Below are 16124 nucleotides of genomic sequence, written 5' to 3'. Positions count from 1 at the left end.
CTCAGGGGCTGGCATGCAGGTGGCTGGGGTTGCCACCCCAGCCAAGCCCGGGTGCGAGCACCACACCCCTCACACCACCTCCCCACAGGGACCCATCCTGCTGCCCTTCCCCTCCAAGTCCCCTTTCTGTGGTCAGTGTCCCCAGCAGCAGTTGTCCCTGGCAGGCAGGTAAGGCCGCAGTGTGGCCAGCTCTGCACCCACGGTGGCCGGGGGAAGCTCAGGGCTCTGCAGCTCCTGGGTGTGCCTGTGGGCGCAAGGGGGAGCGGAGAAGGGACAGAGGGGGATGGTGCTGCAGGCACTAGAGGGCAGGACAGACAGCCCACAGCGATCCCCCCCACAGAGACATGTAGAAAGACACTGATGTCACCTATTGCACACCCTGCGCTAGTGATGCCCGACTGGACTTCCCTCCTCTGCTAAACCCCAAAGGTGTAGACCTTTTGCAAAATCTACTCATATTGTGAAGAGGAGAGGAGGAGACAACATGAGGAGACGACACTTAGGGTCAGCCAACACAGTCCACATTAAGATTACAGAACCACAGAATGGTTTGGGCTGAAAGGGACCTTTAAAGTTCATCTAGTCAAACTCCCCTGCCATGGGCAGAGACATCTTTCACCAGATAAGGTTGCTCAAAGCCCCATCCAGCCTGGCTTTGAACACTTCAATGATGGGGCACCCACAACTTCTCTGAGCGTTGTGGGTTTCAGGGCTTTCTAACTGCAGCTGCTGTGTTTTCTATGCCATGCCTCAGCCCTGGGCTGAACCCTTTCAAAAAGTCCAGCAGAGCTGTTTCAGCCTGTCCTTTGAATGAGATTGGAGGAAAAATACATTTCCCTGCCTATATTCAACCATCTTTTCAGATGATAAGCAACTTGTAACACATCTGTGTGTTGGACCCACAACACAGGCTTCTGGGTGCTTTCTCCATCGGAACCATTGCAGACCAGACACAAAGTTCATTTTGGCATTAAACTGTGTCCAAAGGACCACTTGTAGCACAGAGGAGTTGAGCTGATACCTCTTCTAGTCATGCCCAGGCTGGTACCTGTCAGTAAAAGCTTAATGCAGTAGCATGTGTGCACAGTGAGGCTTCCTATCTTTGTGTGTTTTATCAAAAGCGGCTGGTTACAATATGACTGTATCCATGTGGTTTCCATCTATTGATTTCTCTGCAAAGCGCCAAAGCATTACTCCAACAAACAGCTCAGCAGTTTAGCTCCATGTTTACTTCAACACCTGCTTGAGAAGTAGAAAAGACATTGAGACTTACTGCCTGGGCCTTACAGCCCTGATTCAGTTTGGGAATCCTCTTGGTATGGTGGACCAAACTGGACTCTCCACATTTCTCCATTGCACACTGACAGACTGGAAGCATTTTGGTGAGAGTAAAATTCATGGCTGGTTTGCTGCTGGCAGAAATCATGGGTTTCACAGAGCTAGAGAGAGAACAAATAAAAAATACACCTACAAAAGTGTTTGCTTGCTTGCTTATATGCATGTGTTAAACATGAACCTCATGTTATCCATCTTTAATGGCTACAGCCTTGGGACCCTGCAGAAGCTCTATTGCTTTAACAGCAGCAGTATACAGCAATAGCAGCAATGGCCCTGTGGTGTTCACAAAGCCGTGAAGATTCGTGTCTGGCCCCCCTGCAGGAGACACCAGTATGACAGTATCTATCATAATGAAATAGTGAACCCTTTTCAGTATGGTTTCTCACTGCCAGGGTTTCTTTACTGGTACAATCCAGAAGCTAGGCATGGCCTAGAGCAGGGGTTCTCAACCTTTCCTTCACTGTGGACCCCCTTTAAATACCTTTTGTGGCTGTGGACCACCGAGACTTAATTCAAGACTTAAAGCACTAGACTGCATCAAATATTTATTTAAATTTTCTCATGAAGGGTCTTCAAATTTGGAGAGAAGGGGAAATGATCTGTTAATGCACACGCTCCTATTATAATATCTTTACTGCAATGATTCCACATGAATTTAAAATAATAGCATCAAAACTCTTTTTGCTCAAATGGCCCATTTTATGGTTTTTTAATGTGCTAATTCCGAATTTGATGCCAATTTTTACATTAAAATTTGGTGATAAGTTTTTACAATTCTTCTCACCTCCTCCCTTGTTTGTCTGTGTTCAGGCACCATATATTTTTGTTTACAGGTCCAGGGCTACCACTTGGAGGAAGAGACTTCAGCCCCGTTGTGGCCCTAAAGAGGGCCGTTGTGTTAAGAAAATGTCTTTAAGAGAAAAACTGCCTAGTTAAAGTGGGTGCCCCCAACCATACTATCACCGAGTATACTAGTGTGTCAGGGCAGGTGGGGGCGCGGGGCTTGATTATGAGAGGAGCATTGAGGGGAGGGGGCTGTGGGAAAAGGAGGTGCAGTGCTTGCTGGGGGCCACACCAAATGTTTCTGGGCTGGATGCTCCCCACCCCTGCTTTAAGCCTTCGTGGACCTTCTGTGATGACATTGCAGCCCCCCCAGGGGTCCACAGATCACAGGTTGAGAACCACTGGCCTAGAGTACATTTCAGTGGTCCAGCAATGGTGCTGCTTTATTGCAATATTACTGTAGTTATAAACTGCCTTATGTCACCTCACTCCTCCTCCTCAGTCCCACCACAAACATTTGGTGCTCAAGTTGCCCAGGCTGTGGTTATTAACATATGATAATATTAGCATACATATATTGTTACTGGCAGTTTAAGTTAATAAATTTGACAGTGAAGTGTAGCAGCCATGGTAGTGGTATATCCCATGCTGCTGACTGCCATGGGGTTCATGATTTCTGGCAAAAAGTCTGGCTGAGAGGCTGATGCAATAATGCTTGAAACTGCCCCAGAAAGATTAGTTTTATCTGTCAGGGTCCTGGCTGGATCTTGCAGCCAATGCTGAGACAACATATGCTGTTAAAAATGACCTAACAGTGGAATTCGACTTAATAGGAATCATGATTCAATCATGCTTTGGCAATTGAACTTGTATCTACTTTAAACATAGCTTTTTGTTAAGATAATCATGTTGGAAAGTGCTCGTGTATTATGGGTTAGAGAGAACATCTAAAAGATTATTTAATGGGCAAATACCAGCAGGCCAACCGTTACCATTTTCATGGTAATTAATCAATCAAATACATTTGTTTCAGAGTTGACATAACGCGTTATCTACAGTTCCCAAAACCACAACACACTGAATCACAGGATCAATGAAAGGTCAAGCTAGGTCGGAAGGGATCTCTGGATCCTTGGTCAGCTGGCCCAACCTTCTCTAAAAGCAGGGTCCTAGATTAGGCTGGACTTTGCCTGGCTGGGGTGTAGCGCTGCTGAAACGGTTTGGGGGGAACTGGTGGCCTCTGCAATCTGAGCAGTTGGGCAGCAATGCCCTTTGCAGCCATGAAGGCAAACTGTGCCCCAGGTTACGTCAGCAAGAGCATAACCAACGGATCAAGGGGTGCCATTATTCCACCCTATTTGGTACTTGTTGGTCCACACCTGGAGGACTGAGCCCAGCTGTGGTCTTCCCCAGTTCAAAAGAGGTGCTGAAAAACTGGAGAGGATCCCATGGAGGGCCACGGAGATGGTTAAATGTGGAGAACTTGACATGGGAAGCAAGTCTGAAGGAACTGGGTGTGTTCAGCCTGGAGAATCACAGAATCGTCTAGGTCAGAAAAGACCTTGAAGATCATCGATTCCAACCATCAACCCAACATTAACAGTTCCCAACTACACCATATCCCTAAGCGCTATGTCAACATGACTCTTAAACACCTCCAGGGATGGGGACTCCACCACCACCCTGGGCAGCCCATTCCAATGCCTAACAACCCGTTCTGTAAAGAAATACTTCCTAATATCTAGTCTAAACCTTCCCTGGCGCAACTGGAGGCCATTACTTCTTGTCCTATCACTTGTTACTTGGTTAAAGAGACACATCCCCATTTCTCTGCAATCTCCTTTCAGGTAGCTGTAGAGGGCGATGAGGTCTCCCCTCAGCCTCCTCTTCTCCAGACTAAACAACCCCAGTTCCCTCAGCCGCTCCTCGTACGACATGTGCTCCAGACCCTTCACCAGCTTCGTTGCCCTTCTTTGGACACGCTCGAGTAATTCAATGTCCTTTTTGTAGTGAGGGGCCCAAAACTGAACACAGTAATTGAGGTGTGGCCTCACCAGTGCTGAGTACAGGGGCAAGATCACTTCCCTGTCCCTGCTGCCCACACTATTTCTGATACAAGCCAGGATACCATTGGCCTTCTTGGCCACCTGGGCACACTGCTGGCTCATGTTCAGCCGGCTGTCAATCAGCACCCCCAGGTCCCTCTCTGACTGGCAGCTCTCCAGCCACTCCTCCCCAAGCCTGTAGCGCTGTTGGGGGTTGTTGTGGCCCAAGTGCAGCACCTGGCATTTGGCCTTATTGAAACTCCTACAGTTGGCCTTAGCCCATCGCTCCAGCCTGTCCAGATCTCTCTGCAGAGCCTCCCTACCCTCGAGCTGATCAACACTCCCACCCAACTTGGTGTCATCTGCAAACTTACTGAGGGTGCACTCGATCCCCTCGTCTAGATCATCAATAAAGATGTTAAACAGGAGTGGCCCTGAAACTGAGCGCTGGGGGACACCACTCATGACCGGCCGCCAACCGGATTTAACTCCGTTCACCACAACTCTTTGGGCCCGGCCATCCAGCCAGTTTTTTACCCAGCAAAGTGTGTGCCCATCCAAGCCGCGAGTGGCCAGTTTCGCCAGGAGAATGCTGTGGGAAACGGTGTCAAAGGCCTTACTGAAGTCAAGGTAGACAACATCCACAGCCTTTCCCTCATCCAACAAGCAGGTCGCCCTGTCGTAGAAGGAGATCAGGTTTGTCAAACAGGACCTGCCTTTCATAAACTCATGCTGACTGGGCCTGATCATCTGATTGTCCTGCATGTGCTGTGTGATGGTACTCAGGATGAGCTGCTCCATCAGCTTCCCGGGCACCAAAGTCAAGCTGACAGGCCAGTAATTTCCTGGATCATCCTTCCGACCCTTCTTATAGATGGGCGTCACATTGGCCAATGTCCAATCTGTTGGAACCTCCCCGGTCAGCCAGGACTGCTGGTAAATGATGGAAAGCGGCTTGGCGAGCACCCCAGCCAGCTCCTTCAGCACCCTCGGGTGTATCCCATCCGGTCCCATAGACTTGTGTATGTCTATGTGATGCAGTAGGTCACTGACTATCTCCTGCTGGAATGCAGGGGGGTCGTTCTCCCAGTCTCTGTCTTCTGGCTGAGGAGGCTGGATTCCCTCAGTACAACTAGTCTTGCTATTAAAGACTGAGGCAAAGAAGGCATTAAGCACCTCAGCCTTCTTCTCATCACTTGTTACCATGTTTCCTCCTGCGTCTAGCAGGGGATGGAGGCTCTCCCTGGTCTTTCTTTTGCTGTTGACGTACTTATAGAAACATTTCTTGTTGTCCTTGATTGCTGAAGCCAGATTAATTTCCAGCTGGGCTTTAGATCTCCTGATTTCTGCCCTGCATAGCCTCACAGCATCTGAGAGATGGCTCAGCTGGATCTGATGGTGGTTTTCCAGCCCTGAAATGGTGGTTATGGAGAAGGCGGAAGCATCTCCACACGGATGACCCATGCCAGGACAGGAAGAAACAGCCACAAGTGGGTTCAAGGGGAAACGCCAGCCACAGGTGCACACATGCTCCATTCCTGCGCCCCTCAAGCCTGCCGGGATGCAAGTCTGCAACCAAACCGCAAGATAACGAGGCAAGATCGGTATATGGGCAGGAAGTCCTTAATGCCGCGAGGTGCCTTCCTTGGAAGTAATGAACTACCACCAGCGCAGGTCAGGGGGTTTGTGTGGGCCCTTACAAGCACGGACAATGTGCGGCCACAGCCGCGGCAGGGTCGGCGGTCGGAAAGCCGCGGGCCGGGACGCTCGCACTTCGTTTTTAACAAGCGCCCCGGCAGTACCGTTGCAGAGGGAGCCCTCGGGCACCGGCCCGGCTCCCCTCCGCGCTCCCCTCCCCTCCCCTTCCCGGCGGCGGCCCCCGAGCACCGCTGTTCGCCGGGCGGCCGCTGCCCCCGCAGCTCCGGAGTGGCGGGGAGGGGACGCGGCCCGGCCGCCCGCCCGCCCCTCGGCCCGGCCCTCCTCCGGCCCGCCCGCCGCCAGGCGTCTCCCCGGGGCCGGGCACCGCCGCGGGGACGGGAGGAGCCGGAGCTGCCGCCGCCGCTGCGCTCCCCGGCCCGGCGCTGGGGGAGCGGGCGGCGCCCGCAGAGCTGGGCCATGAGGTGAGGGGGCCGGGGGCCGGGCGCCGCGCCGGGGGCGGCAGGTGAGCGGGGGCGGCGTGCGGGGCCGGGCCGGGCAGGGCCGGGGGAGCTCCGCCGCCTCGCAGCGGGGCCGGGCCGCTCGGCGGAGCGGGGGGCGCGGGCCGGCGGGGGCGGCGGGCGGCGGGGCGCTGAGGGGCGGGGGCCGAGCACCGCGGCGGGCGACAGCGTCGAGCACCGGGGCTGGCGGGCCGGGCGGGCCGCCCGCCGCCGCCGCCGCCGCCGCAGGAAAGCGAGTTGCGCCACATGTGTCCGCCTTCAGGAGGAGGCTTTTGTGTTTATTTATTTATCACTTTTCGCCCTCAACTTTCCCCAAGCCCCAGCCGCTGCGCAGGCTCTCCCGCTTGTCCGGCCGCAGAGCCTCGCACCAAAGCCCCAGGGCGGGCTAACGCCCTCGGCCCGCTGCAGCCCCTCTTGCCGCCGGCAACAGAAAAGCCTCCGGGCGGGGATTGAGGGGACACACACACGCAAACATCTCCTCATCTTTCCTTCGTGCCCCTCTTCAGCCCGACGGCACTCACGGGGCTCTCATGGCAGAGCGCGGAGCAGCAGACGTCGCTTTGGCTGCATTTGGCGGGAAACTCGGGTCATGGTCCGGGAGGTTTGTTCCCACGTGAGAAAACATGTGTGGGCCCAAATGCGTGCCCGCCGCTCCCAAACGGGTCTTGACGCCCTGCCTCAGAGTCCTGGCTGACACAGGTGGCCGCGGAATGGTTTACATCAGTTTTTCGTCACTCTTCAGCAGGGTGACAGCTTGCTGCAGTTAAGTCTTGAGCTGTCATTGACTCCTAGGGGAGACGTGCCTTTTTTTGCCTGTGGGGAAGATGGATTTACCACGTTATATGATTGATTTCTTCTTAAAGTACATAACTTTATTAAAAATTTAACTTTCAGGTTTTTTTAGTCTCCCCATTAAAAGCCCGTATCCCGTAGCCCAGTGACAGTTCATTTTTCTAGAAAGGTGAATTTGGGACGGCCACACTTTTCTCCGAGGGCTGTTGCTTTCCCTGTATGACTTGAGCATAACAAGTATGTGTCTCCTTACAAAGGAGGGCCAATAAGACTAACTGCTTTTGTAAAAGCTGCTTAAAGTAGTTGATGAAGAGCACAAAGTAGTAGCTGTCTTTAAAATGTCAGTTTAAATGTAATCTTCCCACCTCAGCTGATATTTTTAATTTATGAAGGACTGTATAGGACAGAATCCAAGCTATGTTTTTGGGTACGTGATGTACCTACATACATATTTGTTTGTGGCCACATCGTCCTGTCACCAAAATCGGGAATAAACCTTTTTACACCGATGTAGCATTAAGAAGCAGGCATTCTCTTTATTGCAGCGCTGGATGCATCGCTCCACCTAACATGCAGGCTGAAAGACAAAGGACACTCATCATATACAGTAAAAGAAATAATTATTCGTATAATTTCCAAGAAGTACCCACCTATTTCCAGGGAATCTAATGCATCTGTTAATACATTGTGCAAGCATCCTAAAATTTGGGGAAAGGTCTCTGAGGGGCTTCCATGGGGGTCTTCGGTGGTCTGTGGTGGTCCCTAGTGGTTGTTGAAGAGGTGTCTCTTAGTGTCCTTTCCATTAACTCAGTCTTTTCTTTCATACAAGGTCTTGGCTTGGCTCATTGCTCTGTCTGTAAAGTTTATTAGGTTCCTTATCTTGATTTCCACAGGTGTCTGCTGGTTTATCTGCCCTCCCCTGGATGTATTCATCACAATTGCAAAAATTATGTTCTTGGGTGCATTCTTGTCTGAGGCCCCTTACAACAATTGGCATCAACTGCTTGCAGGCATCAGCTGGCAGGCATCAGTCCAACATATAGGATTATTCGTATCACCTTGATGATGAGGATCTTCATAAATAAATACAAATGATATATACATTCTCTTTCCAAGAAGTGGTAGGAGAGGATGTGCTTGACATTATTACCAGGAGATTAGCAAATCCATCTCTGACAGAACAAGGAAGGAAGAGGTTCCCAATCCAGGCACTTGGATTTCTTGGTATTGCAGTTGTAAAATCAACATCAACACGTGTGACCTGATTCTTGGTTGTTCCAATGTTTAGAAGAAAATTTGGCTGTTTAATTCTGAGATATCTAATCATGTGCAGCAGCACAAAGTGTCAAGCAGTCCTGTGCTGACTTGGCAACTTCTCCTGCAAGACAAGAGTGTCTCTTTCTCTTGTGAGGTCCGCAGTAGTCCACTGACCCTGCACGTGCAGCACTTCTGTTGTGCTTCGACCCTTCACTGGGGAGAAATAAAGATGCTCACTGGGAATTTTCCTTCACTGGTCCTTCCTGTCCCTGTTGTTGGTTTGGAGAAGCAGTGCATGGAGCACTGCTCTGCCTCTGTGTGTGGGGAGTGGTCATACTGTACAACACAAAATGGGGTTGTGTGGGGCAGGTGGCTCTGGGTGGAACACGTGTAGTTCTGCCAAACAGAAGTACAGATACAGTGACAGGATCAGTGACAAATTGTGTGGTTATTATTTGATATTGTGTGTGTTTGCTGCTGTGGTGCCACTGTATGTGCAGTATATTTTCCACCATTAGTGTGCACTTACTTGCCCTGTGTTGTAAATCAAAGCAGTCAGAATCTCATTTGCAAACCTAATGGGAGCTGGTATAGATCCTGGAATAGTATAACTGTAATATGCTGATGGCCACTGCGTTGTGAATTGAGTGCTCTCAAGGTCTGACATTTAAACAGGACCTGATCGTTCCAATCCTGCAGATGCTGCAAATTGATAATAGGATTATTTGTGTAAGAAGTAGAAGATGGGATGAGCAGGTTTCTCTGGACCTGCTCATCAGAGTGAGAACAGTAGTGGGAGGTTTGGAGAATTCGATACAAGAAAGCACATAAATATAACAAAATAATTATTTCCTAAAGGCAGAAGGGGTCATTAAATCATGTGGTCAGTTCTCCAGGTTTAACCAGGTTGAAGCCTTAGATTGGCATCTTCAAGTATATTTAAAATGGCTCAGTTTTTAAGATAAAAATTAAGAGTTAAACCATTTTGAGTGCTTTATTTATAGGTAGACTTTCTTTTAACATGGACGCTCGTTTTGCATTCATTTTACAGGCAAGTAGGCCAGCGGGTCACCGGTTCATGCTCTCTAACTAAAGACAATAACTTCTGCTTCCTCTCAATTCTGTAATCTGCTCTGCAGTGAGAATCTCGTTGTTGTGAAGCACTGTGAGCACACGCATTTCTTCTCTCACTGCCTTTCCTTCTGCCAGTACTCGGTGGAAAGGAAACGGTGTAAGATAATTCCCCCTCGTAACTGTTGAGACACATTTATTCTACAGTGTGTTGCAGGGGGTGGGGTCTGAGCCCCTGTCCCTTTCCCTCAAACTTCTAACTTCTTGGCTGATGATAAAAAACCAAAACCATCAACCCTCCCACCCTGCCCATAAGTGAATACACACACTGTACTTAAGACAATCTGTGCTGATGGTTGATACAAGTTTCATGTGTTTGATGTAAGTTTTTATGTGTTTGAGCACTCAACATTACACCTAACTTTACGAACCTAATTAGTCCTCTTCAGTAAGAGCAACCTGCCTCACGAAATGTTTGCAGAACCAGAGCATATTTAAAGTACGCATTGCCAACTAGTTCCCTACTGGCTCTGCTGTGTTTTTATTTTAAGATGTTCCTGCTTTCAAAGATAAGCATGAAACAAATGAGACTGCTCCAAACGCCAAGGGAACAGCAATCACACACTTTTACTTAAGCACGTGCCACTGTACAACTGGCCGCATCATTTAATTGTCACTAAAACGAGAAGAAACTGTTTGTTCTTTTCTTGCATGTGTGGAAAGAAGTAGGAAATCTCGTTAAATGATGCCAAGGATACTGCTATTTTATGATAACTAGCAGGAAATAACAAGAGTTAGGACAGAAGGGTCAGTCTACTTGAATTCTGTATGGGAAAATCTTGAAAGTTGATCATAAAATTTAATTACACACATATCCCAAGGATAAATAAATATTTTGTTTCTGCCTTTGCTTTTTTGCTGACATACCTCTTTCTTCCATGCATTTTTCTGAATATGGGCTATTTGGAATTTGCTGTGAAAAAAAGTTTAATGTTGTAGATGACTCTGACATGATGATCTAGAAGCGACTTGTTTCTAGTGATCTTTGTCTCATGCTTCTCATATTTCCTCTTTTTTCTTGCTTTTTCTGCCCGTACTGATTGATCTTCTGTAAAATAGTGTGAGTTCCAGTGCTAAATCAGGATCAAGGGTGCCTTTGTAAACTAATTCTGCTATTATCTTACTCCTCCCTGCATCTGGAGCATTATTTTAGTAGAAGCTCTTTCACAAACAACTTGAGAGAGCAAAATTTAAGCTTTCCAAATAGCATTAACTACTCATAATTCCAAGCTGGAATGGTGATACAATAAAGACTGTGTCATAAGGCATTGATTATAGTTCTAATGAGTTAGAGAGATAACTTCTTCACACTGATTACCTCCCTGATTTTCTCCCATTCAGCTTCCATGATTTTTCAAAGGACATCCCTGAACACACACTGTATATTCCCTTGCTTAAACCCCTGAAAAACTGCAGTGGGAATAAAATGCAGAAAGGCGTGCATTTCTAGTCCTTGTGGTGGGGCATAAAAGGATTTCAAATAAGCTAAATCATTCTGGGTTGGTAACTCAACATCCTTGTTTGTTGTCATTTTTTCCTCAGGAGAGCCTCAAGTTTCAAGTATAGAAAGATTTGGCTCTTTGAGTTGCTAATAAAAGATACTAGACAAATATAAATAGAAACTCTAGTTCCTGTCAGTATCAGTGAAGAGCCTGAAAAAGTAGCTGTGCAGAATTGTGTGTATTTCATCTTGGTTTTCTTAACTTAGGTGCTGTTATTGGAGTATAAAAGGAGATGTAGGGAGTATCTCAGGAATGTCACCATGGTCTGCTGTGAGTGGCACCTAGTCCTGACTCTCCAACAATTAAGTAACAGAGAAGACCTCCCAGCTCTGTCTGATCCACAGGGGTCAGAGAGTAAGTGCCAACGTTCATCCCAGCCCAGCTGCTGGGAGACAGTCCTCTGTATAACGTGGATGGATTCCCTGTCCCAGTTGTTGTCTCCTCCATCTCCTCTCCTGCTCTGAGGGAGGTGGAAATGGATCTGTCCTAGGAGGATGCTTATTCACTGCCTGTTTTCTGTGAGGAGGAGCAGGGAAGTCGTCTCGTGTGTGTGTTGATATACAATAGGAAAGCAGTCATCTCTTGGGTGTCTAGAGTGCTAGTATTCTTTTTGCCTTACGTGGGGCAGTGGGGCTCCTGACAGGGAAACTTGTGCTCATGGTTAAGGTGGTTCAGCTGGTGGCTGCCCAGACCTGCGTGTTGCACACAGAGCTGTTTCAGTGCTAAACGTCAACTCTGTGTGCTCAGGGGTGTTGCAGCTGACCTGCACAACCCAGACATGCTACGTGGAATGGCTCATTATGTTCAGTGTGCAGATCGTGCCATGCTTTGTCTTCACAGTGACACTGACCATGCTGGGGAAAGTTGTGTGCTGTCAGTTCGGGAGTACTAGTCACTCCAGAATGGCAAGATTCATCCGTAGATCAATAAGTTGATGAACCCCATCCTGTTGGGAGGCACTGTTCCCTGTCAGCCTTCTGATGCCATTGCCTCTCAAACGGTCTTCTGAAGAACTGTAGCAAGAAGTGCATTGGCAGCAAATGCCGAATAGCACCAATGTGGTCAACTGTGTGCATTGGGCATACCAGTCACAAGTATGGTGCAGGTAGGCTAAAGAGTCCTGTAGTGTAGACACGCAGAGAGTGCAGAGATAGCCACTGTGCTCCCGTGCAGTCCATCTGATACCTAGAGCAAAGACATGGCACAGCATTTGCTCCAAGTCTTGTAGCATGGCACAGGTAATGAAGTCGGTGTAGATGTGCTTTGCTTTTCTTCAGGGCACGTAACAGAATTGCACTTAGGAAAGTACTAGAATAGCAGTATCTAACTTACACTAGCATATACAATAGCAAGCAAATGTAGTGCAGTGAGCAGTATTATATTTTGCTCCTCCATTCTGTCTCTTGTTTCCAGGTTCCTGTTGCTATGAATGGTGTTGAGGGACTCTTGAGGGATAAGCAAGGGTGTCTTCTGCAAGAGTGTCTTTCAGAGATGTATATCGTTCAGAGAGAACTGCATCAGCACAAGTCCCACGTGCTTTTTTGGCCGTAAACTGTCACTGCAATCTTGGTTTACTTCAGCTAGACTGTTATTTCAATCACCACAGCTGTATAATGTGATCAACAGCATTGGTTTATCCTGTCCTACAGAAATAAGAAACATTAAAATCAATACAGCTTTTTTAGAGATCACGATTAAAAGTACTGCAAGGCTGAGCAATAAACAAGTGATTTATAAAGCATTAAAATTCTGTTTTGCCAGTGCCTTGACAGATTGATGCCCAAAGAAGACACCAAATATCTAATTGTTACACTGTCCTGCAATAATAAACAGTGGAAGGACTAGTGAAGCACGTGTTAAAGACATAGCTAAGCCAGTTCAAAGTTTATTTTGTCCCCAGAGAGGTGAATGTTCCTTCTTTGTCAGGTGGAACTATCTCCAGAGTCATTGCCACAGATGAGGCATGCAGAGGACCAAAGGGAGTATGAAAGGAAGGAAAGCAGCAATGCTGAACAAAGATCTGGAAAGAGATGGTAAGGGAAAGGCAAAGGAAAGATAATGAAATACCGGAAAGTATTAGCTAAAGGAAAGAAGTTACTGAAAGCATAACTGAAGTTGGATTGAAGAAACAAAAGAGAAACACTTAGATGGAAGAACAGTGCAAAAAACGCAGAGATTTGTTTTGTCAACATAAGAAGCTCTATTTTAATTCAGTTTTCATTTAGTCTTAGCAACCAGCTCAACTTTCTGTGCAGAGAGGCAACCTTTGTAATGTTCTAGAAAGCAAAAAGACTCTACACACATGGTCCAGGATGCTTTCTGGCTTCTGATTTTTTCTTGTATCTTAGTGGGAGTCATGAGTCACCTGCATCACTGAGTAAGTAAAAAGCATTAAATCCTTTTTAAGCGATTAAGACAAGCTAAGAAGTAGTAACATAACTCTTTTCTGCTTCAATTGCACTGAGATATCTCAGCAATCACCCATATTAATTAAACAAGTGACTTAATACCTCTCACAGTGAAATAGCAGCAGGTGATTTGCCTGCTGAAATCAGGTGATTTACCCGTTGAAACACTACCTTTTTGTATTCTCAGGGCTCACCCAAGAAAAGACCGGGGCTGCTGGCCAGAATGAATCCAAATGCATTACAATAAAACCACTCCTCGCTCTTTCGGTGGAAGAGAAATTTGAAAACTGGCACGTGAGGTCTCCCAAGTGGATGCATCCTTTGATTCTTGTAAACCTGACAGCCAAGTAGCCCTTCCTCATTCCGATGGTGCCAAGCACTGGAAAGAGATTGCTCAGTGGTTGGTCCTCGGTGGTAGGTGCCAATGAAAGTAAGAAAAATTGTGTCAGGTGAGGATTTCCACAGCTGGGGGGTGGGAGGCTGTTATATCCCAAATGAAGGAGGATGAAATTAATAATTTCAGTGAAATACAACACAGCCTGTGACACTGATTCATGGCAAAGCCAGTGAAACCCATACATTTCTGCAAAATGTTTTGGTTTCAGTTAACTCAGTGTGTTCAGACAAAAATAAGTTTGACTGGAAATAGTTTGACTTGTTCATGACTCATTTGTTTTTACAAACCTAAAATTCCTTTCCCCACAAAACAAGTAAATAAGTAGGCAAAACAAGCATGCGTTTACTATAAAGTCTGTGATTTTGAAATTCTGTAGTTCTGAAAATATGCTCTGCTTCCCCTTTCATGAACCCACTGCGGGGGGCTGTTTGTGAAAAGTTTCTTACTGCTGTGGTGACAATCAGAACGTCCTGGTTTGGAAACCTGTTGCTTTGGATTTTTACTTTTGCTTTGAACAAAAGATTGCAGAAGCATTTTGGGTCTCTTGAAGGTTGCAGATGGGTCGTAATGATTTTCTTATCACTGGTCATGCCCAGTGAGGCTTCTGGACCTTATTACTTCTCGCATAACAGCTGCCAGTGACAAGAATAATTTTCACGCTTGGAAATCATCTTTACTTGACCTGTACACATTTACATGCTGCTGTTCTCTCTCAAAAATTCTTAGTGTGAGTGATAGATGGAATCATCTGCCTTTTTAATGCATGAATTTGCTATACAGATTTTTCACTGAGTCTGCTAAGGTACGTGGAGGTTTTTGATTAATAAAAATGTATCCTAGTTCTCAAGCATTTGTTGAATAAAGTGAAGAGAGGCTGCCCTGACCAAAACAGAGAGATTGACAAGGAAGAAAAGAAAACAAGGATAAATGGGAGAGTAAATTGGTTTTCCCTCTTTATCTTATTCTAAAAGAAAAGACTGTAAGTGATTTTTTTCTGTAAGTTGTTCTTACAGTTTCAGTGATTTGTCAACATTGAAGCCTGAATCTCAGAACACTTCAGTCTTTGCAGGCCTCAGGACCCATACAGACAAATATTTACAAATCTCTGGACCCCTAGCAAAAATGAAATACTGAGTTACAGAGTGTGTAAGAGAATGTTAGAAGTCATCAAAGTGACTCGGTTCGAGAAGGAAGGGGTTGTGGGTCTCAATCCTTTTGATGAAAAAAAAAATTGACAGATTTCTGCCAAGTTTTTCATACCACTTTTATCAGCATTAAAAATGTCAACATTTAAAAATAATTTTAAAATGGGACATTACAAAAATGAGTATAGACTTCTTAAACTAACAGAAAACAGAATATAAAAATAAGGTTCCTTTAAATATTCTGTACACAAATCAGTAAAACAGTTCACAAAATAGTTGAAGTCAATGTAGAATGAGTGTCTTTTTTGATCTGTAAAAATATTACCAGGATATATGACTTTAAAACTTTTTTATTGTCAAGAGACTATATAAGTCTCTGAATTGTATTTATGGTCAGTGATTTGCACCGATTATTAATCATCTAATTTAGAAAAACCCATAGGCAGGTTATAATTTTAAAAATTAAGTTCCAACCTGATAGCAAAAATTGTCCCACATCTGCTTAGGTGCTAAGGTTGCTATCATACTTCTAATAATATATTTGGGTCCCAGAATCTTAAATTGCATTAAATTGTAATTTTAATTTCATTTATTTTGACAAGGATGTTCTTCAAAAGCTGAATCTATAGAGTTTACAGGACAACTTAAAACATCTCTGTGGAAAGTGTGACCTGTGCCTTCAGTTTGTCCCAGCAGAGCACTGGCTCTTGAATCATACTGATGTGAATCTGGTTAGCAAGTCATCAGTCACCATTGATTAGAAATCTGTTGGGTTTTTATTAACATTGTAGTAGATGTTGGAGACTAGAATGTCATGGTGCAACAAGTAAAATACACTTCAGTAGTTTGTTGACTGAAACCATCTAAGTATTGGATAATGGACACTTGGATAACCCTAAGTTCTTCCACTTGCAGATCTCACATCCCATACAAACATCTGACAGAATATGTTCATGTAGGTTTTATAAATTACTAAAATGACCTTCTGGTAACTTGGGGTGCAAATGTCAAACATCCGAGTTGTTTGGGGTTATTTTTCATTAACTCACTGAACCATACTGAATGGATGTTTCAAATGTCAAAGTTGGGGTTGAAGAGGTCATGCAAGTGGATGAAGAAATAAGGACAAATGACCTCTTGGCGAACTTTTAATGAAAGGTTAGAGATCAC

General features: G+C 46.1%; 1 protein-coding gene across 2 annotated transcripts in view; it reads left to right on the top strand.

Annotated features, from left to right (window-relative positions):
• Positions 1 to 6166: 6166 nt before the first annotated feature.
• The window catches only part of PLAGL1 (PLAG1 like zinc finger 1), a 48699-nt gene continuing 38741 nt past the window's right edge, over positions 6167 to 16124 (top strand). Inside the window, exon 1 of one of the 2 annotated variants that reach the window (XM_074862727.1) lies at positions 6167 to 6286. The gene's annotated coding sequence lies outside the window, so the exon portion shown is untranslated. Of the gene's footprint in view, positions 6328 to 16124 lie in introns of both variants that reach the window. The other variant, XM_074862728.1, reaches the window with a different exon arrangement.

This window comes from Strix uralensis, chromosome 3, assembly GCF_047716275.1.
Source record: "Strix uralensis isolate ZFMK-TIS-50842 chromosome 3, bStrUra1, whole genome shotgun sequence".
NCBI lineage: Eukaryota > Metazoa > Chordata > Aves > Strigiformes > Strigidae > Strix > Strix uralensis.
The sequence above is the reverse complement of the archived record's forward strand: the minus strand, read 5'-3'. Positions and strand labels throughout refer to the sequence as shown.